Source organism: Mobula hypostoma, chromosome 1, assembly GCF_963921235.1.
Source record: "Mobula hypostoma chromosome 1, sMobHyp1.1, whole genome shotgun sequence".
NCBI classification, from domain to species: Eukaryota; Metazoa; Chordata; class Chondrichthyes; order Myliobatiformes; family Myliobatidae; genus Mobula; species Mobula hypostoma.
Genome location: NC_086097.1, coordinates 226,414,673 through 226,436,050, shown reverse-complemented (window position 1 = coordinate 226,436,050; position 21,378 = coordinate 226,414,673). Strand labels below are relative to the sequence as shown.

Genomic DNA, 21,378 nt, shown 5'->3' with positions numbered 1-21,378 from the left:
AAAGAGTCTTTTTTGATTGGCTGCCAGTGACTAGTGGTGTTCCTCGGGGTCAGTATTGGGACCACTACTTTTCACATTGTTTGTCAGTGATTTAGATAATGGAATTGATGGCTTTGTGGAAAAGTTTGCGGATGATACGAAGATAGGTGGAAGGGTAGCTAGCGTTGAGGAAGCAATGCGATTGCAGCAGGACTTAGACAAAATGGAAGAATGGGCAAACAAGTGGCATTTGGTATACAGTGTTGGGTAATATTTGATAATGTATTTGGGTAAAAGGAACAATAGTGCAAACTATTATCTAAATGGGGGGAAGTTTCAAACATCAAAGGTGCAGAGGGGCCTTAGGAGACCTCATGCAAAACTCCCAGAAGGTTCATCTACAGGTTGAGCCTGTGGTAAAGAAGGCAAATGCAATGTTGGCATTTATTTCAAGGGGAATAGAACATAAAAGCAAGGAGATAATGCAGAGCCTTTATAAGACACTAGCCAGGCTGAACTTAGAGTATTTTTTAGCCAATGAATAGTAAATCTGTGGAATGCTTTGCTACAGACTGTGGTGGAGGCCAAGTCCATGTGTATATCTGTCCATGGGAATAAAAAGATCCTTATCTGATTGGCTGCCAGTGACTAGTGGTGTTCCGCAGGGGTCGGTGTTGGGACCACTTTTTTTTATGCCGTATATAAATGATTTAGTTGATGGAATAGATGCTTTGTTGCCAAGTTTGCAGATGATATGAAGATTGGCGGAGGGGCAGGTAGTGTTGAGGAACCAGGTAGGATGCAGAAGGACTTAGGCAAATTAGGAGAATGGGCAAGAAGGTGGCAAATGAAATACAATGTTGGGAAATGCATGGTCATGCACTTTGGTAGCAGAAATAAACGTGCAGACTATTTTCTAATAGGAAGATTCAGGGATCTGAGACGCAAAGGGACTTGGGAGTCCTTGTGCAGAACACCCTGAAGGTTAACTTGCAGGCTGAGTCAGTGGTGAGGAAGGCAAATGCCATGTTAGCATTCATTTCAAGAGGTCTAGAATACAAGAACAAGGATGTAATGCTGAGGCTTTATAAGGCACTGGTGAGGCCTCACCTTGAGTATCCTGAACAGTTCTGAGCTCCTCATCTTAGAAAAGATGTGCTGGCATTGGAGAGAGTCCAGAGGAGGTTCAGAAGGTTGATTACAGAAATGAAAGAGTTACCATATGAGGAACGTTTGATGGCTCTGGGCCTGTACTCACTGGAACCCAGAAGGATAAGGGGGGAATCTCATTGAAACCTTTTGAATGTTGAAAAGCCTAGACAGTGTTGATGTGGAAAGGATGTTTCCCAGGGTGGGAGAGTATAGGAAAAGAGGGCACAACCTCAGGAGAGAGGGGCATCCCTTCAAAATAGAGATGTGGAGAAATTTTTTTAGCCAAAGGGTGGTGAAATTGTGGAATTTGTTACCACAGGCATCTGTGGAGCCCATGTCGTTGGGTGTATTTAAGGCAGAGATTGATAAGTTCCTGACTGGACATGGCATCAAAGGTTACGGGGAGAAGGCCGGGAACTGTGGGTTGAGGAGGAGATAGAAAAAAGGATCAACCATGATTGAATGGTGGAGCAGACTCGATGGGCCAGATGGCCTAATTCTGCTCTTATATCTTATGGTCTTATGGTCTTATATTTAAGGCAGAAGTTGATCACTTCCTGATCCGTCAGGGCATCAAAGGATATGGTGAGAAGGCAGGAGTATGGGGATGAGTGGGATCTGGGATCAGCCATGAGGGATGATGGAACAGAACTAATTCTGCTCCTATGTCTTAAATCTTATGGACCCCCGTCCATTTCAACATAGTTTTCTCACTTCTTCCATCCAATCCACCTTCATAGTGCTTTGGTTCAGGAAGGTCAGTAGTTTCACCAAGCATGCCTGCCACACTGGCTGTTTCCTTTTTGCTCTTCTACCTTTTTGAAGAAGATACAGGATCTGGAAGTTAAGGACGTTTAAACTTAGGTGTGGCTTCTACCCTACAACCATTAGACCCTGTTACTCATCACCTCTTGTACATCCGCTGCTACAATCATGTAGCCTTGGCTCTACCTCTCTCAGTTATCTCATGATTGTCATTTATCTTTTTTTTTGCACTACTTCAGAATGCACTCCAAACTGTGAGCAAAACTGCTGTTTTGCATTGACCAATGTATTATATTATAACCAACAAGGAATTGGAATTTCATTGCACGCTAGTGTCGATCTTGTTTTGTGTATCTACCCTCATGGATATTTCAATATTTCCTCTTCCTCCCAACTCTACCTCCCTTCCCTAAGCCTGACTTTATCATCCCTACACCAATTCCAACTCTAGCTCTTTATTCTTCTATGGAACCTCCTTCTGCCCAATCCTTCTTCTTCTCCACTGCATTCTCTAACCCATGACTCTCTGTTGTTCTCTTCAATCACTAATCCACTCAATAACCCTATAGTCTCATCATCGTTATGCGCCATGTTGTATGATCATCATCATTCTGTTTCATGTCATGTGATGTGGGCGATTATGGTCTACATCAGGACCATGATTATTCTTGGCAAATTTTTCCACAGATTTGGTTTGCCATTTCCTTCTTCTAGGCAGTGTTGTTACAAGATGGGTGCCTCTAATCATTATCAATACTCTTCAGAGATTGTCTGCCAGGCGCTTGTGGTCACAGAACTGGGATCTGAGATATGCACCAGTTTCTCATACGACCATCCACCACCTGCTCCTGAGGCTTTACATAACTCTGATTGGGGGGGGGAGTGCTAAGCAGGTGCTACTCCTTGCCTAAGGGTAATCTGCAGAGGGAAGGAGCACCTTACACCTCCTTTGGTAGAGATTATCTCGACCCCGCCACCCACCTAAAGACAACAGCATAATATTTCAGATGGCTGTTGCACAATGATGGGTTTTGGTGGACGAATGATGTTTATTCTCATCAAGTATAGTTTGATCATTCCAAGTGCTCATTCAACAACCTTTTTGCATAACACATTAACAATGATCTATTAGTCTCGAGAATCAATTGTCATATGCAAAAGGAAGTTCCCGATTTCTCAACTTCAGTAGACATCCTGACTTCCCTCCTGATTAGAATTAGTTCTAATTAGACAATACCATTTGCTCTCGATTCCTCAGCATTAGTAAATCAAGTTAAACCCTTAATTTCTTGAAAGCTTCCATCTGTTGACCATACAGATTTTAAATTTGAGAGAAAATGAAGCTTGCTTCTAAGATCATTCCTCATAATTTAATCTTGAGTCTAGATATCATTATAGTAAATTTATGATGAATTGCCCCAAAGGCCGATCAATCATTTGACGGGATACACTAGCCAAAGCTGCCTCCTGGTCTCCAGAGTAATACATACAAAATAATGGAGTAACTCAGCAGGTCAGGCAACATGTATGGAAAGGAATAAAGAATCAATGTCTTGGGCCAATACCTTTCTTTAGGACCCTTCATCCCAGGCTCCAGGTGGATTGAAATTTCCACATCTTTCTTTCAGACATCTAGAGATAAAATCTTCATTCCATTGCTTCCAGTTCTTTGGATCTCCACTGATGACCTGGATCCCTCCAAATATCTGGACCTGCCTCTCGGTTTTTTTGCACTACCTTACTTTCCCTTTTCTATTTTCTATTTATGAATTATAATTTAAAATTTTAATATTTTCTATCAATTTGTACTCCAGGGAGCACGAAGCACAGAATCAAATATCACTGTGACGATTGTACACTCTCGTATCAATTGTTTGGCGACAATTAAGTATAAAATATAAAGTAAAGTGTAAAATATTCAACATATAGAATGGTTCCATACTGATATCACTGCACTGCATACCCTCTCTGTGTATGAACCAATAACAAAAAGCACTGGAACTAAATACTGCAAGTGCCTTACCAGTGTGGCATGTAGCAACTTGGATTGTGTTAAGATTCCCTCTGCTATGCAATCAAATATCTAGGACCCATTTTTTCCCCTTACAAATCCTTCAAGTGTGGCCATGTGGGAACTTAGCCCTCAATAGATAGCTTTGGAGATTTGAAGATTAGATTGAGAGGAACTTGATGAATTTCACACATCACTCACTGCCAATGATTTGTTTTCGCTGGGTCTGCGACCATCGGAAAGAAATACTTGATATCTAGGACAAATTAACGGCAGCTTGGATGAGAATGTGCATCTCAATAACTCCATAGCCACCCAACACGTTCTTAATGTGTGCCAAAAATCAGCCATGGAAGGCGGCCAGCTTGGAACTTAAAGTGCTGACAGAAACAAATATCATGACTCAGTAGAAAGCAGTGTATAATCATTAGTGTCATGAGGCACCAATTGACAAGCATTATGCTCTCAATGGTTTGGATAGTAGAAGATAAACAATGTACATGCATCAAAATGTTAATGGCCAAAAGTGAACTATTAAACGTACACACAGCATAACTGAAAAAAATTAACCTCATTGCATTTATTTTAGATTACTACTGAGATTTCTTCAAAAGGAAAGGCAATTGGTTAATCAACCTATGTGTACAATTAACTGTCATGTAGTACATGCTGCTTAGAGTCACTCCACAGTGTTGTTCTCAATATGTAGGACTACATTTCCAATATTGCACCACAGATGCCTTCTATCAAGCATTTCAGAAATTATGTTCCTCACAGATTACAACTTATTCCCGTTCCTCAGCCCTTTCCAAGGGTTGTTGCTGTTTGTCTGAATGGGTGACTCTACCAATCACATCACTTGATGTATCAGCATTGGCATTCACACATAACTTGAGATAGTAACTATGGCAAAATATTCACCCCACACAAATCTGCATATCTGCAGTAGACAGTGCCTGCCATATGGTCTTGTCAGGACCTGACTGCATTGATACAAGTCTGATAATGTTGTGTCTCAGGAAAGCACTCTGTATCCGTAAACACAAAATAATCTGCAGATGCTGGGGTCAAAGCAACACTCACAACACGCTGGAGGAACTGACGAGGAGTTCCGGCCCGAAACGTCGACTGATCTTTTCCACGGATGCTGCCCGACCTGCTGAGTTCCTCCAGCGTGTTGTGAGTGTTACTCTGTATCAGTGATAGATGTCATCATAACATGATCCAATGACAATTGATAGCAAATCCTGGCAAAAGCTAATGACGAGGAAATGCTATTCTGGGCTTGGCTGTGTAGATTTTTGAATGGTTTGTGAACCCATGAACACTTTCTCACTATTTTGCTTACTTTCAGTACAATTTATTTATTTAGTTTATATTTCTTACTGTAACTTAGCGTAATTTTTAATGAGTTAATCTGTACTGCGACGCAAAGCAACAGATGTCATGACACACAGTATGTCAGTGATTATAAACCTGATTGTATGGAACACATACAATGATATGGAAGTTCACAAGATACTCAGAAATGAGGAAGATACTTGGCATACTTCACTCATTCGTTCAAAGAAATAACAAGACACCCCTCACAGTTTCACACAAAAGTCCAGTTGTTTCAGAATACTTTGTATTCCTTTCAAAATCTTTCTCCTTGTTCCTCACTTTTTGCATTAAAAGGAATTAACCAATAATGTCTTTTATCAGACACATTCTACTATTGCTTTTTCAGAAGTGTCACATTGTTTTCATTTTAAGTAACACTACTTATTTATTACTTAGAGATAGATTGCAAAATCGGCCCTTCCAGCATAATGAGCCGGGCTGCTCATTAACCCCAGCCAAACACATGTCAATTGCCAAAGACTAATTAACCTGCCGACTGTGAAAGGAAATCGGTGCACCTGAAGAAAACAGAAGCACGAGGAGGAGACCCACAAGGTCACAGGTAGAATATACAAACTCTTAACAGACAGCACTGGAATGGAGCTCCAAACTCCAATGCCCTGAGCTGTTCTAGCATTGTGCTAATTGCTACATTACCATAGTGACCTACACCTGGTTAAACTTTTAGTATCATTACAATTTTGCATACTTTCATAAAGTTACATCCAATATTTTGCAGTTTTATTTACAGCAAAACTATTGGCTTTCATTATTACACCATGAAATTGTCAGCAGCTTAAACATTTGATGAATTTGCTCACGGGAGGCTGGTCAAGAAGGTTCAGTCACTTTGCATTCAGGATGAGGAAGCAAATTAGATTAGATATTGGCTTTGTGGGAAAGACCAGAGAGTGGTAGCAGAGGGCTGCCTCTGTGATTGGAGGCCCGTGACTAGTGGCGTGCTGCAGGGATTGGTGCTGGGTTGTCTGTTGTTGACATCTATATCAATGATAATGTGGTTAACTGGATTGGCAAATTTTCAGATGACAGCAGGATTGGAGGTGTAGTGGACAATGAGGAAGGCTATCATAGCTTGTGGAGGGATTTGGAAAAATGGGCTGAAAAATGGCAGATGGAATTTAATGTAGTTAAGTCCGAGGTTTGCAATTCTGTAGGACCACCCAGATTAGGTCTTACACAGAGAACGGTAGGGCACTGAGGAGTGTGATGGAACAAAGGGATCTTGGAATTCAGGTCCATAATTCATTGAAAGTGGCATCACAGGTAGAAAGGGTCATAAAGCAAGCTTTTGGCACATGCCTTCATAAATCAATGTATTGAATTCAGAAGATGGGATGTTATGTTGAAGTTGTAGAAGATGTGGGTGAGGCCTAATTTGGAGTACTACATGCAGTTTTGGTCACCTACCTACAGGAAAGATGTTGAAAGAGTGCAGCAAAAATTTGCAAGGATGTTGCCAGGTCTGGAGGACCTGAGTTATAAGGAAAGATTAAATAGCTTAGGACTTTACTCCTTAGAATGTAGAAGGTTGAGAGGAGCTATACAAAATTATGAGGGCCATAGATAGGGTAAATGCAACCAGGCTTTTTCCACTGAGGTTGAGTGGGACTACAATCAGAGGTCATGGGTTGAGGATGAAAACTGAGAAGCTTAAGGGGAACATGAATGGAAACTTCTTCGCTCAGAGGGTTGTAAGAGTGGGGAAAGAGCTGCAAGCACAAGTAGTGCATGCAAGCTCAGTTTCATCATTTAAGAGAAGTTTGTACAGGTACATGGATGGCAGTGATATGGAGGGCTATGGTCCAGTGCTGGCCATTGGGAGTAGGTAGTTTAATTGGTTTTGGAATGGACTAGATGGGCCAAAGGACTTGTATCCATGCTGTATTTCTCTATGACTCTATGACTATGTATGATTCAATGCATGTCCACAGCCTATACTGTCTTTATTCTCACCTGCGCTATAATCAGAATCAGAATCAAGGTAAATTTATCGCCAGTATGTGAATACTCCCAGAAGATTAATTTACAGGCTGGGTCTGTGGTGAAGAAGACAAATGCAATGTTGGCATTTATTTCAAGGGGAGTAGAACATAAAAGCAAGGAGATAATGCTGAGCCTTTGTAAGACACTAATCAGGCTGCACTTTGAGTATTGGCAACAGTTTCAGTCCCCATATCTCAGAAAGTGTGCTATCATTGGAGAGAGTCCAGAGGAGGCTCACGAGGATGATTCCAGGAATGAAGGGGTTAACATATGAGGAGTGTTTGACCTGTACTCACTGAAATTTAGAAGAATGCACTGGGATCTCATTGAAACCTACCGAATTGAAAGGACTAGATAGGGTGGATGTGGAGTATGGTGGGGGTAGCCAGAACTAGAGGGCACAGCCTCAAAATTGAGGGGTGACCCTTTAGAACACAGGCACGGAGGAATTTCTTTTAGCCAGAGAGTGGTGAATTTGTGGAATGCTCTGTCACAGACTGTGGTGGAAGCCAAGACTGTGCTTATATTTAAGGTGGGAGCTGATAGTTTCCTCATCAGTCAGGACATCAAAGGACTTGGCAAGAAGGCAGGTGTATAGGGTTGAGTGGGAACCAGGATCGGCCATGATGGAATGGCAGAGCAGACTTGATGGGCTGAATGGCCTAATTCTCAACCGAACAATGAGAGCAGGAAATACTATTTAACAGATTTTAGAATACAGTTAGGATACTACACCTGAATGAGTTTTGTTGCAAAGCTGGATAGCTATGAGGAAACAGCTTTGGAGATGATATGTAGTCCTGGTGGTGATGGACTTGTAGCGCCTCACTGATGGCAATTTGGTGAATGTTGTGGATGGAGTCATCAGTAATTTTTTTCATCTCTTCTCTTCGGATGATGACAGGTCTTTTAATGTCTTTTAACGTTGGTAGCTGATGACCGGATCTTCTCCGCTGAGTGGACCAGTCGCTGCAACATGGACTTGGAGAGAGAGGAGGTAGTGGGAAACCAAATGGTGATAGAGGTGGTCACAACACTCTCAATGATGGCTGAGTGAAAATTCATCAGGATATGCCCTGAGTTTCCTAAGGTGGTGTAGGAAGATCAATTTCTGCTGGACTTTCCTAGTGATGTACATAACATGCTTGTCTCACTTCAATGTATGGTAATGATAGTCCCCAGGAATTTGAATGACTTGACCACTGGCATAGCCTGACCATTAATTTCCAAGGGGGGAGGGGGCAGGTAAGGGGTTGTCAGTGGAAGTTGGTCCTCATTTCCACTGTCTTGATAGCATTAGGCTCCAAGTTGTAATGAGCAAACATGCTGCAGGACAGCCTACCTCTCCGATAGCAGGTCACAACATTATTAGCGATCAGACTAACTACAGTTGTGTCATCCGCCAACTTTACGATTTTAAAGGATTGGTCTGTGGAGGCACAGTCATTTGTATGAATTGAGAACAGGAAGGGTGAAAGAACACAGCTCGGAGAAGAGCCTGTGCTTATAGACATTGGATTGGACGAATAGGAGCCCAGCTTTACATACTGCTTCCTTCCTGTCAGGAAGTTCATAGTCTACCTTCAGATAGGGTACAGCTAGCTAGGGTAGCTTGCTTCAGAGCAGCTCCAGAATTACTGCTTAGTAAATTCTCTAAGTCACTAAAACTATTTGAAAATATAATTCTTGTACTATTAAAATATTTTGTTAATTATATTTTAGCTTTTTACCATGCTCCTGCCTTTACTTTCACATTTCATACCATCATCTCCTCAAAACTAATCAATAAGCTTCAAGACCTTGGCCTCAATACCTCCTTGTGCAGTTGCATACTTGAATTCCTCACTTGCAGACCCCATTCAGATCAGATTGGCAACAATATCTCCTCCACAATTTCCATTTGCACGGATGCACCACAAGGCTCTGTGTTTAGCCCCCGGCTCTACTTGCTTTACGCTTATGATTGTGTGGCTAAGCACAATCTCAATGCCATTTTGAAGTTTGCTGATGACATCACTGTTGTTGGCTGAATCAAAGCTGGTGATAAATCAGCATGTAGAAGGGAGAATGAACAACTGGCTTAGTGCTGCTATAACATAAACTTCTTACTCAGTATCAGCAAGACCAAAGAGCTGATTGTTGACTTCAGCAGGAGGAAACCGGAGGTCCATGAGCTGGCCCTCTTAGGGAGATCAGAGATGGAGAAGGTCAGCAATTTAAAATTCCTTGATGTTATCACTTCAGACCATCTGTCCTGGGCCCAGCATGTAAATGCAATTATGAAGAAAACACGGCAGAACTTCTAACTCCTTAGAAGTTTGTGAAAGTTCAGCATGACATCTAAAACTTTGACAAACTTCCAAAGATATATGGTGGAGAGTATACTGAGTGGTTGCATCATAGCCTGGCATGGAAATAGCAATCCCCTGGAATGGAAAATCCTACCCAAAATAGTGGAGATGCCTCAGTCCATCACGGTAAAGCCCTCACCACTATTGGCACATCTACATGGAACACTGTCACAGGAAAGCAGCAACCATCGTTAAGGAACCCACCACTAAGGCCAGGATCTCTTCTCATTGCTGCCATCAGGAAGAAGATTGAGGAGCCTCAGGACCCACACCACTAGGGTGAGAAATAATTATTATCCCTCAACCATCAGGCTCTTGAACCAGTGGGGATAACGGTACTCAACTTCACTTGCCCTGTCACTAAACTTTTCCCACAACTATGGGCTCATTTTCAAGACTTGTGTTCTCATGTTCTCAATATTTATCGCTTATGTATTATTATTGCGCTGTACTCTTCTATTTTCTATGTTTTATTATTAATTCTTTTTTATTTTGTATTTGCACAGTTTGTTGTCTTTTGTACACTGTTTGTTTGTCCGTCCTGTTGCATGTGGTCTTTCAGTGATTTTATTATGTTTCTTGGATTCACTGAGTATCCCACAAGAAAACAATTCTCGAGGTTGTATATAGTGACATATGTGTACTTTGATAATAAATTTAATTTGAATTTTGAACTTTATATCGACATGACATCCAACACTTATAAATTATAAATTCAGTTTGCTCTAGTACTGTAGTTAATTTATCTGAAAGTAATCCTTTATCATTGTATGTAAATATAGCAATCATCCATTTTAGTGGTGGCTATTTAGGAGTCATAGAACACTACAACACAGGCTTTTTGGCCCATCTAGTCCCTGCTGAACTATTAATCTGGCTAATAACTCAGCCTAAATCTAAACTATTCCCAAAATGGTCAAAACTAAGCTTAACATTAATTCTAAAAAAAACCTACTACCCATAAGGTCTAAATTAAGGTTAAGAACTAGACCTATAAAACAAACTCCCCAAATAGACTAAACTAAGCCTAAACATTGGCCTTAAAAGATGCTGATGGAATCTACCACAGTCAACCTTCTCTAATCTGACTACTTGTAATCCGGTTCCTTTGATAATCCGGCACTGATTTTGCTTAATATGATCCTTCTGTAATTCAGTATTTTCACTAATCTGGCACTCCTCAGGTCCCAATGGAGCTGGATTACTGAAGGTCGACCTGCATATAAATTTGAAGCATTGAGAATAGAGCGACATATTCCCGTTATTTTAACCCAGACTGGGTACACTCCCTTGTACCCAAATTTAAAAAAAGACCACAAAAAACTATACAAGGCAGGGAAAGTATGTCCTCTATAAACTCACATATACTCCTTTACATCTCCCACTACAGAACCCTCCCAATGCAGACCAACTCAAGTGATACCCCGTCAAATCCTGCTGATAGATAAATGGCAATTTGCTGTTCCAGAATGACTACTCCCAAAGCAAACCAGGCAAAAACCTTCTATGTCAACCCCCCTCTCCAAAGAAACCCTCTCTCCACCAGGCCCCTCACTGTCAACTGCTAACCCTAACCCTAGCATCCACTCCCATTCCCCCTTCAGCCCTCTCTCCTCTACTGCCATCTTCCCACTAGACCTTCAGCTCCATCCCCTAACTCTAACCCTAACCTTCACAGCCCTTCCTCCTCCAGCCCTTTACCTCCATCCACTAACCCTATTTTAGCCATAACCTCCACACCCCTCTCTCCTTCAGCCCCCTTGGACCATTGCCCCCACTAACCTGGACCATGCACCCTTATAAACCCTGGCCCACTCCTCTCTCCACAAAACTTAGCATACATCCCCTAGCCTAAATATATCTCTAACCCTAAATACATTCCTAACATCAGAACATATCCCTGACCCTAAGCACATTCCCTTCAAACCACGTCCAGCCATAATCAATAATCCTACCAGCCTTAGCTCCACCTCCACAAACCATTAGCATATTCTTAACTCTAAACCTTCAGATAGATAATAGAAAGAGAAAGATCCCAATAAAAGCAGACAGTGTTGGACCAGGTTACCGAAGGAGCAAGTCAGACCAAAGTGGCAGGGTCGAGAGACACTGTATCTCCAGTAATGAGATCAACAAGCACAAAAGGGATAACTGTTCACTTGTTTTAATGATAAAGAATTGAAATCTGCCCCCATAGATACAGCACATTTAGTGCAGAGTTCCTTTGTTATTCAGCAGAATGTAAAGTGGAAGCAATAATGTAATTTCAATCTGCTTGATGCGTAGAAGACTATAAAGGTGGATCTTGTTTTATTGCCTGTGACGCATTTTCAATGTATAAAACATAATTGATTCTCTTGCTGTTCTGAGAAAATTATTTTATTTTCCTTGGTAACATTGGTGGAATCTATTTTGGTCAGGCCTATTTGATATAAACTTAATATTTTTTGTTAATGAAATGGAATTTATTCTGATTGCATGGAGACAGCATTTAACTATGACACACTTTTTACCAAATGCCTACTAATCAAATGGTATTTTCTTCAATGTGGATTTTGATATCATCCATATTTGTAGTTTTAAGTAGGGCCTTGAAGTTTTACTTCCTATCGATGTAGTTTAAGCGTAGATTACAGATTAAGGGTGAAATTACCTCCCTTCTCTCTCTTGAGCATTCTCATAACATAATTTATCTTGCAAGAACATTTTCTTCATGTTTTAGTCAGAACCAAAAGGTTTACACTGTATATAGCATAAGAAAATTCAATAATAACCAGCCAATACAATATTTCAAGTAAGATCTATGACAAGTGCCGATAACTGGGGAACTAATTTTAAAACGTGCTAAAGGCAACTATATTTTCCCAATCCAGGAAGTTCTTCTACATTGGCTTATATACTTCTTTAGATTTTCAGTCCTGCTTAGTTAATGACTGATAGGGAAGAAAGATTCAGGAGATACGATTAACTAAACAAAAAACTCTTTGCTTTTTTTCTGAACACAAGTATGTCAAATTATTATCTTCATTGTGGATTTCACTTGTGCAACTGCAAAACAAGAAGGCCTTTTCATCCGAGTTGCTGAGTTCCAGGTATTCTTTCACTTATGGGAAACAGCATCATACCTCGACCATGTCTGTAATGTTGAATTTTACACATTTGTGAGAGAATGCTCTTAACTCAGCAGTTTTGATTCATTCATGATGAAGATTCTTTTTCATGTTGTTAATTATAGCTCAGAAATGATTGTAACTTTAAACACATCTAAAGTTTGAGATAAATTTATTAATCATACATAGCTCATTAATTATTGTATTCTGATTCACTCAACACCTTGAAGATCCAATAACCCAATCATCTTGTTAAAGGAAACCATTGTCATTCACATATCAGATCTGTGCAGGACAAAATATCAGTTTCATCTCTAGTTTCTCTGAGATGGCAAAAGTTTCTTTCAAACTGAATTCTATCCTAATTTTGTCATGATCATATCATTAAAGACTATGTATGAACATAAGATGGAACTGAAAGACATTTATTCTTGTCTTTCAGTTTAATGGTCTTTTGCTTACAGAAGACACGTTTTATTGAAATACTCCAAAAATATTTTGTTAAATTTTGAACACATGGATCATGGACTAGTACAGCAGACAACAATTCATTTGGCCTGCCATTTCTTACCAGCTGAGAAGGATAATTCAATCACATCTTCCTTGCATTCTCACACACATTAACATTCTTCATTACCTGGTACCTAATTGTCTTTTAAAGATGTGATATACTGAAGGGCAGACAAATCTGTATCCTAGAAGGCAGGGAGGCCCAAAACGGCCCATAAACTGAACTTGAGATTTTCCTGGTAGTTTGTGACAAGTTACTGGGGCACATCATTACCTCTGCAAGTAGTTTGTCCTATGTGGAGAAAGAGTCAATAGTGTCAGCTAAATTCTTGGAGGAAGGATTGTATTGGGCACCAAATGAAGGTCAATATCATAAGGACTTTGGAGTTTCTGGACGGAAGGAGTAAGTCTGGGAGCAACACACACAAAATGCTGGAGGAACTCAGCAGGTCAGGCGGCATCTATGGAAATGAATAAATAGTCGACATTTTGGGGCAAGATCCTTCCTCAGGACTGAGAAGGAAGAGGGAAGATGCCAGAATTAAAAGGTGGCGGGAGGGGAAGGAGGCTAGCTGGAAGGTGATAGGGGAAGCCAGGTGGGTGGGAAAGGCCCAGGACTGGACAAGAGGGAATCTGATAGGAAAGAAGAATGGACCATAGGAGAAAGGGACTGGGGGAAGCGATAGGTAGGTGAGAAGAGGTGAAAAATCAGAGTGGAGAATAGAGGAAGATGGGAGGGGGAAGCTTTTTTACCAGTAGGAAAAATGAATATTCATGCATCAGGTTGGAGGCTAACCAACTGGAGGTTTCCAGTTTATTATTTCACAGAAAGTATTCCAAAAATAAATAAAATCTTAGCTTTCTTAAATAGGCTTGGAGGCATTGAGAAATCCAATGTCTCATGCAAGGCCAATGCATTGTGTGTGATATTTCTAAAAGCATTGACTTCAATGAATGAAAATTTCAGAAGCTGAGTAACATATGAGACACTGTTATATTCTACATTCAGTGCTCACAGCAACTTATCTCCATCCATCAACGGTTAGGATTAAGCTTCTTTTCAAACCTATTCCTCAAGTCCGATTTAGATTATTTTGGCATTCCCCAAGCTACTTTCTCCTGCACCTGTCTGCTTCATAGAGATAGATTTCATCATATGCTAGAGTTTCTGGTGCCTTCCAGCCAAAATTTGGATCCGCTCCAATTTGCCGACTGGCACAGCAGGTCCACAATAGACGCCATTTCATTGGTTCTTCACTTAACTCTGGAACATCAGGAGAGGTGGAGAGGTCCAGAAACTTTAAAGTCCTTGATGTTATCATTTCAGAAGACCTGTCCTGGGTCCAGCACGGAAGTGCAATTATGAAGAAAGCATGGTAGTGCCTCAACTTCATTAGAAATTTGCGAAGATTTGGTATGACAGTTAAAACTTTGACAAACTTCTATAGATTTGTGGTGGAGAGTATATTAACTGGCTACATCACAGCCTGGTACAGAAACACCAATGCCCTTGAATGGAAAATCTGACAAAAAATAATGGATATGTTCCAGTCCTTCATGGGTAAAGCCCTCCCCACCATTGCACATATCTATGTGGTGGACTGTTGCAGAAAAAGTAGCATCTCAATAGATTTCAATAGGTACATTTAATGTTACAGAAATGTATACAATATACATCCTGAAATTCTATCATCAAGGATCCCAACCACCCAGGCCATGCTCTTTCCTCACATCATCAGGAAGAAGGTACAGGAGCCTCAGGACCCACACCACCAGATTCAGGAAGTTATTACTCCTCAACTATCAGGCTCTTGAACCATAGGGGATAACCTCACTTGAATTCACTCGCACTATCACTGAACTATTTTCACATTCAAGGACTCTTCACCTCGTTCTTGATATTTACTGCTTATTTATTCATTTATTTTTATTTTTCTCTTTTTGCATTTGCACATTTTATTGTTTTTTGCACATTGGTCATATGTCCACCCTGCTAGGTGCAGTCTTTCAGTGATTCTATTGTGTTCCTTGGATCTACTGTGGATGCCCACAAAGATAACAGGGATGTATATGCTTACATATATGTACTTTGATAATAAATTTCCTTTGAAATTTGAAAATACACACCTGGCAGGGAAATATGTTCAGGAACTCTCAGATACTCTTCATTCCTCTCTCCCCTTCCCCTTTACCTCTTCCTCTCCCTCTCAGTCTTCCATTTCTTTTCTATCCATTCTGCATGAGCTACAGTTGCACTGAAGATCAGATTTTCTTTCCCAAAACACGCAGTCTCAATCTCTTTCCATGTCTCTTTATGTCTGTTGATATTTTTTGACCTCCATTCTCTCTCCCCCCTCTCTCCCTAATCATCTCTTTCTGAACTTTCCCTCCTCCCTTAGAACTATCTCTTCTCCTTCAGAACTTGTACCACACACCAGTTTTATTTACTGTGGGGAATAACTTACTTGCAGAGTCTTGGTTGATTATGCTAAATTTTTACTACAGTGGGCAGTGCTGTAGAGTTTGGTGCATCTCTGGAAGCTCTCAACAAGAGCAGGGCAGTCTGCTAGATCATCCATAGAAGAGTAGTTCGATCACAGCCCAAGTACATCATGCAGTTCATAGGCTATCAAGCTCACCAGAGGCTGGGTATTGTAGTACTGGAGAGGAGCAGAGGACATTAATGAACAATTTGCCAGAATGGAAAGTTGTATTTATGAGGAAACACTGTATTGGTGAAAATTGTTTTCTTTGGAATAGAAGGCTAAGGGGAGATTTAATTGAAATTATAACTGTTGTGTATGTGGCCTGGTTACACAACAATGCTATTAATAAAATCACTGGAGATGTTAGCTAAGGTTCATGGCTCTTTACTGGCAGAAACTGAAATCGGCACACATGTACAGATCAATACGTGCCTAATAGCGCATGCAGTGACGTGTTCCTACAACATAAAGTAGTCCCTTATTATACTGTAGGCAATACGGTATACTCCCCCCCCCCTTTATTTTAACAGTGTATCAACTGTGTTTTTTTACTGGGTCACTATGCTAAACAAATATGTCTACCCTTAACATACAAACGCCTACCATTTGGTTACTTAGTAACTTAATAATATCAAATCATAACAAAGTAACATAATAATATCAAATTATAACAAGTTTTTTTTTACTTTTGGTCTAGACCCATTTATAACTCAAGTCTCTGGGGGGGGGTTCTTCTCTGCCTCTCCGGGTAACGTCTGTCAATAAACATGTTTGTTTTAATACAGATTTCCATATGAAAGTCATGAAAAGTTCACCTCTGAGCATAGGGAGTTAAGAAGCTGTGCGCCTCCAACTTGCTAAGAGTTCTAGGCAGCAGATCGCCTCTGTATAATAAAGACTCCTCTGTGCAGCTGTCCTAGGTATATACACATCTTTGTGCTATCACTTTTCTTCCTTAACCATATCTCATTTGTTCCAACTGAGCTAATTACACAGCCAATCTTCGTATTCTCCTTAGATTCCAAATAGATAGCCTGACATTTATGATACCATCTCTTATCGTAATATAACTTTCCACCTTCTATTCGTGCTTCAAATCTTTGTGCTGGTGATTCAGCAGGAGTGCTGGCAAGATGCTCAGGAGAAGACGGAGGTGCTGGTCTTTTCGGAGATTTAAGCTTATTGCGAGTTTGCAGATCTTCCATTATCTGTTTATATGTTAACAAGTAATTTAACTGTGCAGGTGCAGGTTTTGGTCTTTTGTCTGTAATTGGAACAGGGTCATTAGGTCTCCTCCTTAGGCTACATCCACACTACACCGGATAATTTTGAAAACGAAGCCTTTTCTCTTCATTTTGACCCTCTGTCCACACTAAAGCGGCGTTTTCATCGCCCGAAAACTGAGATTTTCAGAAACGGTCTCCAGAGTGAATAAATCTGAAAACGCCTAATATCCATTGTAGTGTGTACGGGGTAAACGGAGAGATTTTAAAACGCTGTCATGACAACACCACAACAACAATACTTTTTCTGCTTCCGTTTGGTACTGCGCAAGCACTGCCGTGCAGCTGTTATAACGTGCAGTCGGTGTGAACGGCGTGAGAGTTAAATTGTAAAGTGAGCATTTTTGACTATTTAGAAACACTGTCATGACGTGCTGGAACAGATGGTCGCAGTGCGGCATTTCGTTGTTTTCTTGAACGCAACCCCCACACAACCTAACAATTTCAGAACAGATGGCAACGAGACTGAAGCCAGAAGAGTTAGAAATGTACTCACCAAATACTTTGACCCATAGCTTACTGAATAAATAAGTATACTCACTTTGCTGTGTTTTCTGTCCTTGCGTGTATGAAGGTGTACTTCTCTGACAATAGATGCGTAACAGCCTAATGTAACATTGCATGGAAATACAAGATAACACTGATGCAGACATGTTTTATACAGTTAACAAGGTGCTTTATTAATGCAACAGAGTTAGTCAGTTCTTCAATGTTCGTCGTCAGCCGGGTCATACTGTCTGTGAACTCCCTGTCGGTTGCCTCCATACGCTCCAGTAATTTTTTTTTAGTTTTAAGTCCTCCTGCGTGAGTGCCAGGAGCAAGTCTTCTTAAGTTTTTCTACTCTGTAACTGGACAAATGCGTACTGTTTCCTCTTCACTTGTTTTCTGTGTGTCCTGCGCATGCCCAGTAGGAGAAGATTCGCCCAAATATCCGCCTAATGTGGACGGAGATATTTTGAAAAACGCTTAGTGTGGACACCTGTCGTTTTTACTCAAAACCGACGTTTTCAAAATTATCCGGCATAGTGTAGACGTAGCCTGATTAGTTTCCTAGTAATTATTGGCTTTACCTCCTGTGAGTTCCATCGTTAGCCTCTCATTCTCAATCATCTTTTTCTTTTCTTCCAACTCAATCTTTTTATCTTCGAATTCCTTCACTGCTGCTTTCTCCTCTTTAATGTAATTCCTTTCCACTTGTTCTGTCTTCAGTTGCAGAAAAAGCTCTGCATTTTGTATTCTTTTCTTGTATTGTTGATCTAGTTTCTTCATCCTTTTCTGATACTCTTGCAAAGTGCCTTTCTGTATCTGCTGTAGTTGTCTTTTGAAAAATGTCAATTTCTCCTGGTACATCTGCTCTTTTACTTCCAGGTAGACTTCATCATCTTGCTTATTGGCAATATCTGTCTCACTTGCATCCTCTGTATCTTCATCCAATTCACGGCCATGGGTACTGCGTTTGTCCTCATCGTCGACGCTGTCTAGCTCCTCCTCGTCGTTGTAATAGTCAACAATGGGTGAGATGCGAGCTGTGGACATCTTCCCCGCTGAGCTGCCCTCCTTTGTGGACACAACTAGTCCCTTGTTGGTTGCCAATCCAACTGGATTTTCCTGAGCTGTTCACGTCCCAGCAATAGTGGTCCTCCATTTTTCGGTACATGGAGGTTCAGCTGCTGTGTTTTGTCTCCGTGGGTCACCGTCACTTTAATTTTACCTTTGGGATGCACTTTCTGTCCTGTGTACATTTTAGCAGTAGCTTAGTTCGTCTCAGAGGTACATGAGAAAACAGACGTTTGTAGTCGTGTACAGAGATCACTGTTAAAGCTGAGCATCCAACTCCATTTTCAGTGTCACACCCGCCACTTGTGGAGTCATCCATATTACTCTTCGATCATCTGTCTCTTTCACGCTGTGAAGTTGCTGACAAGACAATTCACTTTCGTTGGAGTCGTTTTCATCAGAACTGCCTTCTTTCGTTTTGTGTACATTGTTGTATTTTCCCTTCTGGGGTTTCTTGTTTCTCTGTATTTTGCCCTTTTTCTGCTGTTGACTAGCTTTGCATACTCTGCCAGTGTGGCCCTGTTTGCTACAGTTTCTGCATTCTTTGTCTTTAAACAAACAGTCATCCAGGTCGTGTGACCTGTTCCCACAACAGTAATATTTCTTTCCTTCATTCTTGTTCAGTGACATTTTATTTGTGGCATATTCCAGAGATTTTCGTTGTATCTCAGAAGCACCCCATACTGCTGTTTCCGTTGATATTGCAACGTTTAGCGCTTTCTCAAATGTAAGGTCTCCTTCACACAGAAGCTTCTTCTGTGTGGTTTCACAGTGCATGCCACACACTAACCTGTCCCTCAATGCGTCCGATAGACCAGCTCCAAATTGACAATGTTCTGATAATTTGCACAATTCGGTACAATATTCAGAAATGCTTTCATTTTTGCTCTGATTCCGATTGTGAAATTTATATCTTTCAGCAATGACCAGTGGTTTGGGGTTTAAATGCTGTTGGAGAGCGTCTACTATTTGCTTGAATGTTTTGTCAGCTGGCTTTTCAGGGCTTAACAAGTTCCATAGCAGGCCGTATGTTTTTGCTCCCATAATACTGAGTAAGACGCTGGCTTTCTTTTCATCCTTAACACCGTTAGCCTCACAATATAACTTTACTCTTTCAATGTAAGTTGCCCAGTCTTCAAAGCCACTATCAAATGCTGTAATGGTTCCAATCATCACCATCTTTGTTACGTTAATTAAGCCCCGTTCTCCCCATATTTTCCTTTTTGACTCACGTGTCCTTTTTGCTAGCGCCACGAGCGCACTCTGTCTAGATGTCTGTGTGTCGCTCCTTTGTATCTCCCTTCTGGGGCAGGCAGACCCTCAGCCCCTGGGGGTCAGCGCCAACTGTGGTCTCCGCTGGACGTGCTGCGGCTCCGACTGTGTCTTTTGGTCTCCCGACGTTCCCGACCCCGGCTGTGCTCCCGCTTCCTTTCGGACTCGCAGCCTCACTCTGCCTCCTTCTCCCGCTCCTTGGCTCGTTCCTTGCGCTCTTCTTCTGAGTATCGTTATCAACTAAAACACAGCGTTTCGATACGATGTAGGTTCATTAACCTCGTCGGCAATTTGTTGTGTGTGTGGTCTGGTTACACAACAATGCTATTAATAAAAACGCTGGAGACGGGAGCTAAGGTTCATGTTTCTTTGCTGGCAGAAACCGAACTCGGCACACACGTACAGATCAAGACGCGCCTAATAGCGCATGCAACGACATGTCCTTACAACATAAAGTAGTCCCTTATTACATTGTAGGCCATACAGTACAATAACATTGATAGGTCAAGAGAAAATACGAAGAACCAATTTTGCTTAGCAGAAAAATCAAGGGCATAGACATAAAGTATCAAAGGACTGAAGGACAAGCGGGAAGATGAAGGACAAAATAAATCAGTGGGAGGGTAGTAAGGGCCTCAAGATTCCCAGAAGATTGTGTCTGAAAATTTGGATCTCCAGGCTCAAGGACAACATTTACCCCATTATTTGATGGTTCCTGAGCATGAATGATGCACTCTTGACCTCTCAATCTACCTTGTAATGATCCTGCACCTTATTACCTAGCAGCAGTACACCTTCTTTGTAGCTGTTACACTTTTTTCAGCATTGTTATTGCTTTATCTTGCACTGTGTAATCATTTGATCTGTAAGAACAGTACACAAGACAAACATTGGCTAGGTACATGTGGCAATAATTAACCAATTTCAATTCCATATTTAATTGAGAGGATATCATCACCAATTTGCAGATCTGTGCTCCTGTTTGCGGTGGGCATATAAGATAGAATAAGTTGCAAAACCACAAAGGAATAAAATGGACAGATGGGATTGTTCTGCTTAGATCCAGCATGGACCCAATGGGCCAAATAGCCACTTTCTTCATCATAATAAATAGGTGACTAAGTGAGTGTATACCATCTGCTTCCAGGAAGTTTGAAATTACCTCGAACCAGCCTGCTGGCAGCTGTGGTAGAACAAAGGACCCTAAGGAAAATCCTGGCAATTCTCGTCAATGTTTCTTACTCTCTGCATGCCACCTTGGCTGAACAAAGGAGAATTTTTAGTAATAGACTAATACAACTGTGCTGCTCCAAAGAGTGCTATATGGCGTCATTCTTACCAGTGGCCACAGGCTCTATAATGAGTCAACCTATAGCCAGGGAAGAGATGGGAAGTCCTGTTAGACTGTTTGAAGTAGCTTATTTTTTTATTCTTTCTTTGTTCTCCTCTAATATTTGTATATCTGTGCACTTGTAATGCTACCATGATTTCCTTTTGGATCAATAAAGTATCTAT

The 21,378-nt window shown here is 41.0% G+C and overlaps 1 pseudogene; it reads right to left on the bottom strand.

Moving 5' to 3' along the window:
- Positions 1-16,617: 16,617 nt before the first annotated feature.
- LOC134349518 (sin3 histone deacetylase corepressor complex component SDS3-like) lies at positions 16,618-18,570 on the bottom strand (annotated as a pseudogene).
- Between the last annotated feature and the right edge of the window lie 2,808 nt (positions 18,571-21,378).